At 40.6% G+C, this 13124-nt stretch overlaps 1 protein-coding gene across 2 annotated transcripts in view; it reads right to left on the minus strand.

The window, feature by feature from the left end:
- The window catches only part of LOC131438559 (receptor-type guanylate cyclase Gyc76C-like), a 263635-nt gene that overhangs the window by 115668 nt on the left and 134843 nt on the right, over positions 1-13124 (minus strand). The window contains exon 1 of one of the 2 annotated variants that reach the window (XM_058608660.1): positions 10928-10975. The exons of the other annotated variant lie outside the window; for it this stretch is intronic. The gene's annotated coding sequence lies outside the window, so the exon portion shown is untranslated. Of the gene's footprint in view, positions 1-10927; positions 10976-13124 lie in introns of those variants that run through there. 2 annotated transcript variants of the gene reach the window in all.

The following is a 13124-nucleotide window of genomic DNA, read 5'->3' on the forward strand; positions in this document are numbered from 1 at the left end:
CCTTGGAATTAAATTTCGTCTTGTCCTGATACTTACAGGGCTTACCATGATGAACAGTTTTATGACAATATTGACAAGTGAAACAAAAAGCATCGATCAGGCCGAGGGTTCGAAAGCTGTATAATACGATTCTTGCTGGTAATTTGAACTGCATAATCATGGACGACGAAACCTACGTGAAACTCGATTACAAATCCTAAGAAAGCTATGGTCTGGCAACCAATTTGTAGCTGCGGCAAGATTTCGAAACCCTTCATCGCCACTACTTCAATGAACAGCGAAATATACATCAAGGAATGTTTACAAAAACGACTTTTACCCATGATTCGAAGCCACAATGATCCTGTTGTCTTCTGGCCAGATCTTGCTTCTTGCCACTACTCGAAATCAACGGTAGAATGGTATACTACCAAAAATGTCACTTTCGTCCCAAAAGACATGAATCCACCAAATTGCCCACAACTTCGACCAATTGAGGAATTTTGGGCATTAACGAAGGCACATCTTAGGAAACATGTCTCGGCACCTAAAAAATAACAAAACTTGTCGCCAAGAAGTCTGTACGGAATTTAATGAAGAACGTTCGCAAGAAGGTGCTACAATGGCTAAGTAGCAAATGTTGAGAATAATATTCTGTTATTGTAGTCTAATATTATCAATATATCGAATAAAATTTGAATATCTAACACCTGTGAATTATTTACAGCGAAATCAAAGTGCGTCCATACTTTCTGGGACAGTCTTTAGTTAAATCTCAACCCATTGCAGCATACCTGATGAATAAATTCGCCGATGAACAAAAAATGCACCTTCTGAAAATGTTCAGTGCGCCTAGGGTTGTTGATAAGTGGATCAATAGTGGTGATGTGTTTGAAATTTATTTAGCAATACCGTGGTAGTGGAGTAACATCATAAAAAAAAACAACAATTAATAATAGTTATAATAATAGTGACAATCGCAAAGCATGTTATGCTACTGATTAAAAATATTACCCGATTTAACCTGAATATCGCACGCAGAAGTAACAGGAGCGCAGGCCAATTCAAACGCGTCAGGCGCAGGCACAGCGTTTGAGTGTTTCATTCATGCTGACAATGCTGCACTCCTGTAATTCATGCTAATTATCGTTTTATTGAGTTTAATCGAAACAGTGCAGTGTAATCAGTCAGCTGGAATTAAAACAGTCTTCCGTCGCTATAATCACTATTTGGAATGTGAAAAAAATATTGTTGTTCATATTGACCAGCTCACGTGCATCGAAAATATTGCAATCATTATTTCTCAGTTGCAATTCAGTTGCGAATTTATTCAGTAGAAATTTTATTATTGCAGAAAATATAATAATAAAATCTTGTACGAATCACTTCGGTTTCGAACTGAAGCGTAAAGGGAATTCAGCATGGAAATATCATCGGAGACTCTTCTCTGTTTCGATTATCTCTTTAGCAATACTTTTGTAGGTAAAAATACACCGTCAAGTTTCGCTGACACAAAAAATCACTTGTGAACTTTGAAGTTCAAAATTATTTCGATGCGTATGTCATGAATTAGAATCTCGGAAGTGATGATTTCAGTCACTGATTTTTTTTTTTTGAAAATCTCTTGAACTGGGTTTGTCGTGAATACGACTTACTTTACTATGGGGTTCCTTTTCAAAATTTACCCTCTGAGAGAGTGATAAGTTTTTGATCGTGAATATCTCTTGTTGTATTTAACGAATCAACATAATTTTTGCTACATGCCATCGAAAATATGATCACAATTTTATGATAAAATATTCAGTTGTGTGACATAATCTCAAATAATTCAAAATTTATCTTTTCTGAAATGTTTGGTATAATCATAACGAGTATCAAAGAGGATAATTCATAAAGCGCGTTAGCCTTTCTTGTATTTTTAAAGCTCATAGTTCAGTGCACTGCACAACCGGTAGAATTGAAGGAATGAACTGTGTCTCCAACCCCATCCAAATTAAATTATTTTTTTCTTTTGAATCTTTATTTATTCAATGAAAGCAGGTTGGATCGCACCGAAATTGCGTGTATTTACACGCATTTCATATACATTAGACATTAAATTTCAAGTATCTGTTGTCGCTGTGTTGGTGTCTTTTCCGTGCACATGAGTTACTGCACAGATTAAAGAAGAGAGAATTACTCAGTTCAGCTCTGAGATTTGTTTGTTTAGTAAAAAATACCATCCGAAAATATATCGTTATCTCATTGTATTGAAAAACACAAGCGAATCTACATTCCTCAATCTTTAGTTTTCACTTACAACGAACTGTAACATCTGCTATCATACGACATGAGCAGTGCACAACTAGTCAATTTTGTCACGAGACGCCACTGTATAATCTAATTACCAATAGAATCGATTTTTCAACTTAAGCGTGTACAGAAAAAGCATTGAAGTACTTCAATAGTACACTATTGAAAAACATGGGTCTCATTTGACCCATGTCAACACCAGCCAATCAGAACGCGTTCTGAGGAAGAGAACATAATATCTGCTGCTGTACAACAAATCGTTCGAGAAAATGTTCCGAACAGTGTTTAATATCGTAGTGACTTCCACAATTTGGTCCTTCTGGAAGGCAGGAATGAATCCCGTACAGCAACCGGATAGTTTCTTTCAATGAAATGTAAATCCGAAATGAAATAATCGACATAAAAATTCTGGATGCGGATATTTTTATAGCCGTTAGGACCGCCCAAAAAAGCTACAAACGAAATCAGGTAAAAACAAACCTCTCAGCAAAAATTGGATCAGTTTGGATTCTATCGCCACTGCGAGCAGATGTATTTTGTGTCGTTTGCAAAGCTAGTTTCGCTTCTGACAAGAGCGATTACGTCACAGCTGCCAGTCATTTGCATTGGTGAAAAAGCAACGGTGGAGAGCATTACACAAAATCAGCCGTTCTAATGACTCTAAAAATTTTCTAAAGAACTATTAGGATTTGTTGTTCGCAAATCGAAGAGAAATATCCCCAGTTTAGTGCAAATCTAGATCAGTTTGGTTAGATTTGTGCACTTTTCGCTGTGTGAAATTCACAGTAATCGAGATCAAGTGAAGCCTTCTTTGTTTTTGCGAAAATTTGTTGAAAGGGGGAATGCTTGCATAATTCATACAGTTGATCAACTAATTGATATTCGGAAGTGTTAAGGAACATGTCAGTTGTTTTCGTATTCACGACATCCAGTTATGTCTCTGACATTGCCCACCCGCCTTTTTTTTCTACGAGTGATACTAAAATGAACTTTTTCCGATCATGATTTTCCCAACACTGCTCCTTACACAATTATTGATTACGATAATTACGATTGATTACACATAAAGACTGTCCCAGAAAGTATGGACGCAATCAAAAACCGCTGCCATTTCGCAATGGTTCAGATCTGTCAATTTTTATGGCTGCGTCCTGCTGTTTACAAACTTCTCTAACCACTTGTACAGTTGTTTATTCGTTTCCATTAGTTTGTTTCGAAATGCGTGGACTTTCAGTAGAACAACGTCGAAAAATTATGTACAAATGGTGCACAGAACGCGAACTGTCACTGAGAAAAATAGCAAAAATGGAAGGAGTAAGTGAAAAAGCCGTGCGAAATACAATCAGAAAGTTCGGTGAGGATAACACTTTTTAGGATAAACCGAAAACAGGTCGAAAAAAAAGTCCTGCTAACCCTCAGTTGGTTAAACGTATACTGAAGGCGTTCGAACAAAAGAAGGAGGTTTCAGTTCGGGATGTGGTCAAAAAAGTGGGCACTTTGAAGTCAAATTTTCTTCGTGCTAAAGAACGTTTGAATCTTCGAACCTATAAGAAGCAGAAACAACCAAAACGTAGTCCGAAACAAGAAGCATCGATCAGGCCGAGGGTTCGAAGGCTGTATGATACAATACGATTCTTGCTGGAAATTTGAACTGCATAATCATGGACGACGAAACCTACGTGAAAGTCGATTACAAATCCTTGCCGGGACCACAATATTATAAAGTGCGAGAAGGGCAAGTGTTAAAATCGTCCGAGACATCGATTGAAGTCGAAAAATTTGGTAAGAAAGCTATGATCTGACAAGCAATTTGTAGCTGCGGTAAGATTTCGAAACCCTTCATCACCACTGCTTCAATGAACAGTGGCTTCTGGCCACTACTCGAAATCAACGGTAGAATGGTATACTACCAAAAATGTCACATTCGTCCCAAAAGACATGAATCCACCAAATTGTCCACAACTTCGACCAATTGAGGAATTTTGGGTATTAACGAAGGTACATCTTAGGATACATGTCTCGGCAGCCGAAACCATTCAACAGTTTCAAAAAGATTGGAAAAAAGTGTCAAAACTTGTCGCCAAGAAGTCTGTACGGAATTTAATGAGGAACGTTCGCAAGAAGGTGCGCCAGCTAGTCACAATGGCTAAGTAGCAAATGTTGAGAATAATATTCTGTTGTTGTAGTCTAATATTATCAGTATATCGAATAAAATTTGAATATCTAACACTTGTCAATTATTTACAGCGAAATCAAAGTGCGTCCATACTTTCTGGGACAGTCTTTACACCATTTAGAAACCTTCGGAAACACTTCCGGACCCGCTGGTTTTGAACTTGTACTATAGAAACTGCTATCGTTTATCGTTTCAGCAGAACATCTCAGTACGAACTTAGTTGGTAATGCACGCTTGGAGTTTAACTTGAATCGCAAAGATTGACAATCTACAGATGTTTAAAAATTAATTTAGACCAAATTTTGTACACTGGCGACACTGGAATCATGCTGTCAAACGAGCACGAACATAAATCACACGAAAAGGTCATCAACCTCGTAGTAAAGCACTGTCCTACATTCGTCAGTTTAATTTCCAACGAAATGCCTGAATCTGAATGAAGAGCAGCATGGAGTAATTTGAAGAGCCACCACAAATAAATGATCCGGCATTCGAGCATCACAATTTGCGTCATTCAGTTGTGTGTGTAGGTAGAAGACGTTGGCGTCCATGCATATTCGCCACCACGGACCGCTGTGATCAATCCGATCGTCGTGGTTATCGCCAACCGGACGAATATCGGAAGACGTATCAGATGAGTGTAGTGCGCGGACCGGCACCAACACTAAACAACCGAGAAGGCACAACAAAATGCCCAACGAAAAGCGATATTCAAAACTATCCAAATGCGTAAACAATAAGTGAACAAATATCAATGCATTCTAAAAATAACTTCTACCGCATGAAGAGTGACCCAACCGGTTAAGGGCAGCTTATCACAACACCGTCCCGTCGTATGCGGGACCAGCTCCAACCAACGAAAACGACACAGACGCCGGGAACCCGTCCCCTGCCTGCGGGATGATGTAGTTATGTACTTTTTTTTCGGCTGGCTGACCGATCGTCGGATGTACGCCGGTCAACAATCGCACAGCAGATAGCCGGAGCAGAAACGTGCCATCGACAACCGGGAGAGAAAGAGAGACAGTGGTGCGATCGTTGGAGGAGGCTTCCCATAATGAAGGGCTGGGTGGATGTGCCTGATCAAGCATCAGCCTCAGTAACGAGACACCAAATCATGGCGTGTGATGGGGCAAAGTAGTGAAGACGTAGATAATTTATTGTAAGTGAAGCTATTTTTAGACTCACGGTATCATATAAATAACCGGCCTTGTCTCGAAGACGGAACGGATGAACTGATGAGGGTACTGTCGGGGAAGGGGACCCTGTATGCATACCATATGTATGTATATTGGTATGTGACACTTTGGAGAGTTTATATTCTTATAATATATCCGATTCTATTTGCCGTGAGTGAACACTTTCGGCCGTTAACAAGGCGTGTGATACTCGTAAAATGGGCTTAAAAAGAAGGGGTGGGGTGGTTCCAAAACATCAATCTTTCTTCTCAATAGCTCTTAACAGTACCCATTCGCGTATGGTGACCTGAACGAAAGTCGAAAGGTTTAGTGAAAAACAGAAACAAAAAACAACCACCCCAACTCCGCTTGACAAAAGGCGGCACTCAGGGCTTCGCGCGGCAGCAATATGCTTACTCGCACTGGGAAGAAAACATTCTGCCGGGCTGATTGAGTAGATTTGAAATTGATGTAATTGTGCAAATTGCCCTGATCGTTTAGAACAATCTTGATAGTGATCCGCCGGCATTAGCTCGCAAATACGGTGTACTACTGAGGAATTGTCTGTTCGACACGAACATATGTATGTCATAAAATGAGTGTGTGTGTGTGTGTATGTGCTGCGGTGGCGACTACACGGCTAAATGGATCAGAGTGATTCGCGGACTTATCTGCGAATGGCACTGTGTGCAACGGAACCATTCATTCATGACCAGAGCAATGTCTATTTTTGAAATAACTGTCTACTTTTTGTACGATTTCCGTGAATGCTGCAGTAACAAGTGGACGGTTTGTTAGAATAGGTTTGTTTCATGGAAAGCTGCTAATACGAGAAAACAAATGAAGTGAACATTCAAATCCTATGTTGGATCTGATTGAAGATCGATTATGAGGCAGGCAATTCCTGACGGATACGGTTGTAAAGAAGTCCAATAGTTCTGAGATTCACCTTAAAAAAAAGGTCCGAAAGAAAAAAGGGGAAAAGAAAGGGGGGGGGGGGGCAGTCAGATGACCGTTTTTCAATATCACTCATCCGGGGAGCAATGGTCGTAACAAATCGATTGTTAGTCGAACTGTATGACATGTTGCACCGTCCTGTTGAAAGCAGTAGTCATTTATGGAATGACGCTTCCAACGGACTTGAGGAAGACACATTTGTGCATGTTGTTTAAGACGATCAATTTAATCATTCAATTAATAACCAGAATTCTCATAGAATTGATTTTCTCGCCTATTGCGAAATTGTTCATTCTTTGTTACAGATCAATCTCTTTGGCGTGACGACAATACTTCACCTAGCTGGTTCCAACTATGTTTAATTTTATAAAAGAACTGAATAATATTCTAACAAGATATTTTTCATATGGAATTACAACTGGCTTGTAAAATGACTATTAAAATATCTAATTTGTGAAGTGCATATCATATCAGTATATAAAAGCCACTATTTTACCACTTTTCATGATTTTTTAAAGGAATTATTGATACTTTCTGGGAGGAGGCGATTCTACCGCAGGAATGGATGGATGGAGTGGTATGTCCCGTCTACAAAAAGGGCGATAAGCTAGATTGTTGCAATTACCGCGCAATCACATTGCTCAACACCGCCTCCAAGGTACTCTCCCAAATCCTTTGCCGTCGTCTATCACCAATAGCTAAGGAATTCGTAGGGCCGTACCAAGCGGGATTTACTGGAGCCCGGGCCACTACGGATCACATATTCGCGATAAGACCAGTACTTCAGAAGTGTCGTGAATACAACGTACCCACGCATCACCTATTCATTGACTTCAAAGCGGCATTAGACACAATCGATCGAGAACAGCTATGGCAGATAATACGGTTTCCCGGATAAACTGACGCGATTGGTCAAAGCAACGATGGATAGAGTGATGTGCTACGTCCGAGTATCTGGGACGCTCTCGAGTCCCTTCGAATCTCGGAGAGGGCTACGTCAAGGTGATGGACTTTCTTGTATCTTGTTCAATATTGCCCTGGAAGGTGTGATTCGAAGAGCGAGGATCGACACGAGTGGCACGATCTTCCGAAAGTCCGTACAACTTTTTGGCTTCGCTGACGATATCGATATTGTGACACGTAGCCTTGAGAAGATGACGGAAACCTACATTGGACTGAAAGCTGAAGCTAGGCATATCAGACTGGCCATAAATGCGTCGAAAACAAAATACATGAGAGGAAGAGGTTCTAGAGAAGAAACACTACGCCTCCCATCACGAATATTGATAGACGGTGACGATATCGAGGTGGTTGACGAGTTTGTGTATTTGGGCTCACTGGTGACAGCCGACAATGACACCAACAGATAAATACAGAGACACATTTTGGCAGGGAATCGTGCGTACTTTGGACTCAGAAAAACCCTTCGATCGAGAAAAGTACACCACCGCACGAAATTGACCATCTACAAAACGCTCATTAGTCCGGTTGTTCTCTATGGCCACGAGACCTGGACTATGTTGGCAGAGGACCAACGCGCCCTCATTGTTTTCGAAAGAAAGGGACTGAGGACCATCTATGGCGGAGTGCAGATGGAAGCCGGAACGTGGAGACGGCGTATGAATCACGAATTGCAACAGCTGCTAGGAATACCACCCATCGTACGGACAGCTAAAATCGGACGTCTACGATGGGCTGGGCATGTCATAAGAATGTCGGACGACAGCCTAGTGAAAATGGTTCTTGAATCTAATCCGACTGGTACAAAAAGAAGAGGAGCGCAGCAAGCAAGGTGGATCGATCAAGTGGAGGGTGATCTCAGAAGCGTCCGTGACTTGAGTGGCTGGCGACGAGCAGCAAAGCAAAGCCTTGGTATTACATTCCTGTAATGGAATTTGACCTTCTATTTCAACAGACTTCGCAGCCGATTCAGAGTGTACAGAACCATTGCATGGCTGGTGCTACGATTCTACTGACACTACGAATCCTTCCAGGTCGGGGCTCGAACATACGACAACTGACTTGTAAGACTAGTGCCCTATGCATTGAACCACCAACCCGGGACGAGCAGTCATGGACCGAGTTATGTGGAGACGTATTCTTGATACAGCAAAGGACACCCCAGGCCTATAGCTGTTAGGTAAGGTAAGGTAAGTAGATACTTTCTCTCTATGCTTGTATATTTTAGAATTCTTAAATTCGATTTGTGCACATTCTCTCAAATCGCTATACAGTTTGTATTTTTTAGATGGGTTTGACAAGTACGTCATTGGAATTAATGTCATCATAATTAATTGGTTGGCTGGTAAACGACTGGACAATGCGTAATTCAGGCCCCAGTGTGACTCTTAGCCTCTTGTCCAGTAACTCCTATCCCTACCTCCCCGCGGTGCCAGCTGGAGTACGAGCAACCATAGGAAAGATCGGGTAACCAACCCCGGTGGGACCTTGGTTGTATGCTGACAGGGAAGGGGGCCCTTTTTAGAGGATGTCGTAGGAGCGGCTTCAAACAGCGTCTGTTCTGGTATCCAGCGGCTGTGTATGAAATGCTGCATCCCGTTCAGCTAAATTCAAGGTTGCAACCCAACCAACAGGATCGTCCTAGTGCTAGTTGGGACGTTAAACAGAGCAAGCACGATGATCCTCCGGCGAAACAGGGGGTTGGGGTAGGCCTAATAAGCCGCCCATAAAACATTTATTACGAATAATACAGGAGAGAATATGACCCGGAACAATCGGCATAGACCCACGAGACGAAATAAGGACTACGATTGGAAACATGGAACTGCAAGTCGCTAGGTTTCGCAGGCTGCGACAGGATAATATACGACGAACTAAATCCCCGCAACTTCGACGTCGTAGCGCTGCAGGAGCTTTGTTGGACGGGACAGAAGGTGTGGAAAAGCGGACATCGAGCGGCTACCTTCTACCAAAGCTGTGGCACAACGAACGAGCTGGGAACTGACTTTATAGCGCTGGGCAAGATGCGTCAACGAGTGATTGGGTGGCAGCCGATCAACGCTAGGATGTGTAAGTTGAGAATTAAAGGCCGTTTTTTCAATTACAGCATCATTAACGCGCACTGCCCACACGAAGGGAGACCCGATGACGAGTAAGAAGCGTTCTACGTGCAACTGGAACAAGCTTATGACACGAATGCCCAGGTATAAGGACGGGCACGATTCCTGGACAATGCTTGCGGAGGATCAACACGCACTAGGTGTTTTTGAACGGAAGGTGTTACGAACCATTTTCGGAAGGAGTGCGGATGGAAGACGGTACGTGGAGAAGGCGAATGAACCATGAACTGCACCAGTTGCTGGGAGGACCAACCCTCGTCCAAACGGTCAAGGTCAGGCGGTTACGGTGGGCCGGGCATGTTGTTATAATGTCGGAGAACAACCCGGTTAAAATGATTCTCGATAATGATCCGACCGGTATATGAAGAAGAGGCGCGCAGCGGGCAAGATGGATGGATCAAATTGAGGACGACCTGCGGACCCTTCGCAGCTACCGTGGCTGGCGGTGAGCAGCCATGAACCGAGTTGACTGGATACGCCTCCTGTATACAGCAGATACCCGCGTGGTCTACGACTGAAAGAGTATGTTAGAGTAAGTAATAATTAACTTGAATTTGAAAATTCTAAATTGCTAGAACAATTTTGTTATACACTACCACGAAATATTTTGCACTCGTGTGTTCCGCTTTATAATTGTCCCGTAACAATTGTGCAAGTGAAGCATTGAAAGTTTGCAAAATTCACACAATCAATTAACTAGTACATGCGGTTTTCGATATTCGGATGTGTGGAAAAAGCATGTCAGTTCCGTTCGTGCGCACGTCCTCCAGTTTTGTCTCTGACATTACCCTCCCGCATTATGTTTTTGATTATGAAGAATGCTTATGCAAAATTTAAACCAAGCAGAAAAATACAAAAAATCTTCAATTTCATATGGAATTGCTTTTTAGTAATATTCTGAGTGTATTCATATAGAAAATATGATCTTGTAAGTGTATCAAAACGGGTCTTCTCCAATTTCGTAAAACGGTAATACCCCAATTGATCAAACAATATGCTCAATGCCAGATGTCTTAGAAATGCATGAACCAGATCCCGTTGTTTCATGAAATTCTAAAACAGCCCTGAACTTTTCAAAAATCACGCAACATGTTTAAATTAAAAATTAAAACAAATCATACCAACCCGAACGGGTTGTTTGTGTAAGCTTACTTTTGCAACCATAGGCGCTTGCATTCTTCGTAGCCAATCGGAACGATCGATTGTAAAATCAATTGACCTGCATAAAAAATATTACACCAAAACCTACAAGTGCTACCAATTACCTTCAGTAGAATAGATCGCACTTTCGAAATGTATTTGTATTTTTTGCTGCGATTACTAACCTGAAAATAAAGAGAGAGAAAGTAAATAACAATAATTAGGAAAATTTGTATCGAGAAAGTTGATTTTAATCAACATGTTCGACTCGATTCGTTTGTTGCCAGAAACATACGGACATAATTCGAGGGAACCAGAACTGATAGGGTTACAGATATCGTACTTCCGACTTGAAAGGATTTGAATGTTAAAAAATTAACAACCAGTTACCATATGTTCAAGCTTCGAACTGGAAGGATTCTCAGTTCCAGTTAAATACTAACACTATTAGTTATGAAATTGTTGAGTTCATGTACGAAGTGGATGCGAAGTCTGTCGAAACAAAATATCAGTTCCGCATCGGAATATAAACACTTTTTTTTGCTTTTCACTTCCATCCCTTATTTGTTTGTGATTGGATTCATGATTACCTATTCTCCACGTCGGCTGATTGCACTAGACTATATAAAATGAAAATCAAAATATGAAACTTCCAATAACAGCACTGCAAACCTGAATAACAGATAATATAATATGATTAAAATTGGTTCTACTCTTGCCAAATTGGTTCTTCTCGAAGCACTCAATTGGGTATTCAGAAAGAATGTTATATCCGATGGCCGCAGTGGTTTTCAAGCCGGGGATAGAAAAAAAAAACAGTTTCCAGTCGAAACCCGATCAACTGATAGGATGGGAAAACTTTTGTGAAAAAAAACTCCACGTCTGAATAGAATGATGGACAATGCAGATTGATTTACGATTACCCTTTTCAATATAGTATTCGTTGATCCTCCTTTCCGAGAGATTACCACACTTTATTAGTCGCTGAAGCTGATGAGCTTTTCATGTAATATAAAGAAAAATCAGATGATTCGAAAATATAAAACTGTGAAACCTCAAAACATAATTCGCAGGCAACGTGAACTTCACGCCTGCTTAACAGTTTATGTTGCACTGGCAGCAGTTCTAAAGGAACGATAGAACGATCAATATTATTTATTGTTTGAAGATAATTTCATGCAAATGTTGCATAATTTTGGAACATTCTCTTTAATATATTGGCCGGTATTTCACGAATAATGCCACCTACCCATAATCTACACCAAACAGTGACATTGTTTAAATGCAATTTTCCCTTCTTATTACCACAATCTGTACGGCCGGCAAGCCTAAACTTGTTTCTTTCGAAACGTCAGTCTTCTTGTGTAATTAAAAAGTGTCTTGCAAATAACATTAACTTTATGTCTGCTCAGCGAATTATGTTGATCCGGGGGTTTGCGTCAGCAGTTCAACATAATCCGCTGACGCACTGATGAGTCGAAGACGAAACGTAAACATATGGAATTCAGTATAGTTTTATTTTCAACCTTGGTCTTGATAAAAATTGATTTGGTGGTAGTCCTAAAAAAGACTATTCGTGTGCGGTACGATTGACTGTTTGAACGGTGCAATTGCATACGAAGTTATACTCATAAACGAATAATGATATCATGACACATATTTCTCGAAAGTATTATTTTTGTATCTGAATTGTTAAAATGTCCATAATCAGAAAAAAGCGGGTGGGTAATGTCACGGACATAGCTGGATGACGCGAATACGAATAAAACTGCTTTCAAAATTCCGAATATAGACAATCGTTCATATTAGTTGATTGATTGTGTGAATTTTGCTATTTTGACTGCTTCGCTTCCAGAATAGTAACGGTGCATCTATGCTAAAGTGTGACTTTTTGACGACAAATATATTCTACCACACAATTAAATTACGCAGAATAAAAGGAAGTGCTCAGTGGAGCAAAACTACATAGTTATTTGGATATACCTTAATGGTTCTAAAAAGAACCGATTTGTGGAATTTAGCCGATGTTTACAACTATTAAGTACTTATTGTCATCATTCATTCATGACGACAACATAAGTCATAACCTACAACAAGTTCAGAAATCAGTTTGCAACATTCAAGTTCGGTCATTTAGTCATGAATGTCGATTTATAACTCTGGAACTGAGCTCTTTTTGAGAATTCAGATTCCGAATTTAGTTCTAGAACTGAGTGCTGAGCTTGAATTCTGAACTAAATTGTAGCATGCAGGATACGGTTCCTGTGTTTAGCACCTCAAAAAAAGTTAAATGAATATGCCGCAATCGATTTTCTATGCCAG

The sequence above is a fragment of the Malaya genurostris genome, chromosome 3, assembly GCF_030247185.1.
Source record: "Malaya genurostris strain Urasoe2022 chromosome 3, Malgen_1.1, whole genome shotgun sequence".
Classification (NCBI taxonomy): domain Eukaryota; kingdom Metazoa; phylum Arthropoda; class Insecta; order Diptera; family Culicidae; genus Malaya; species Malaya genurostris.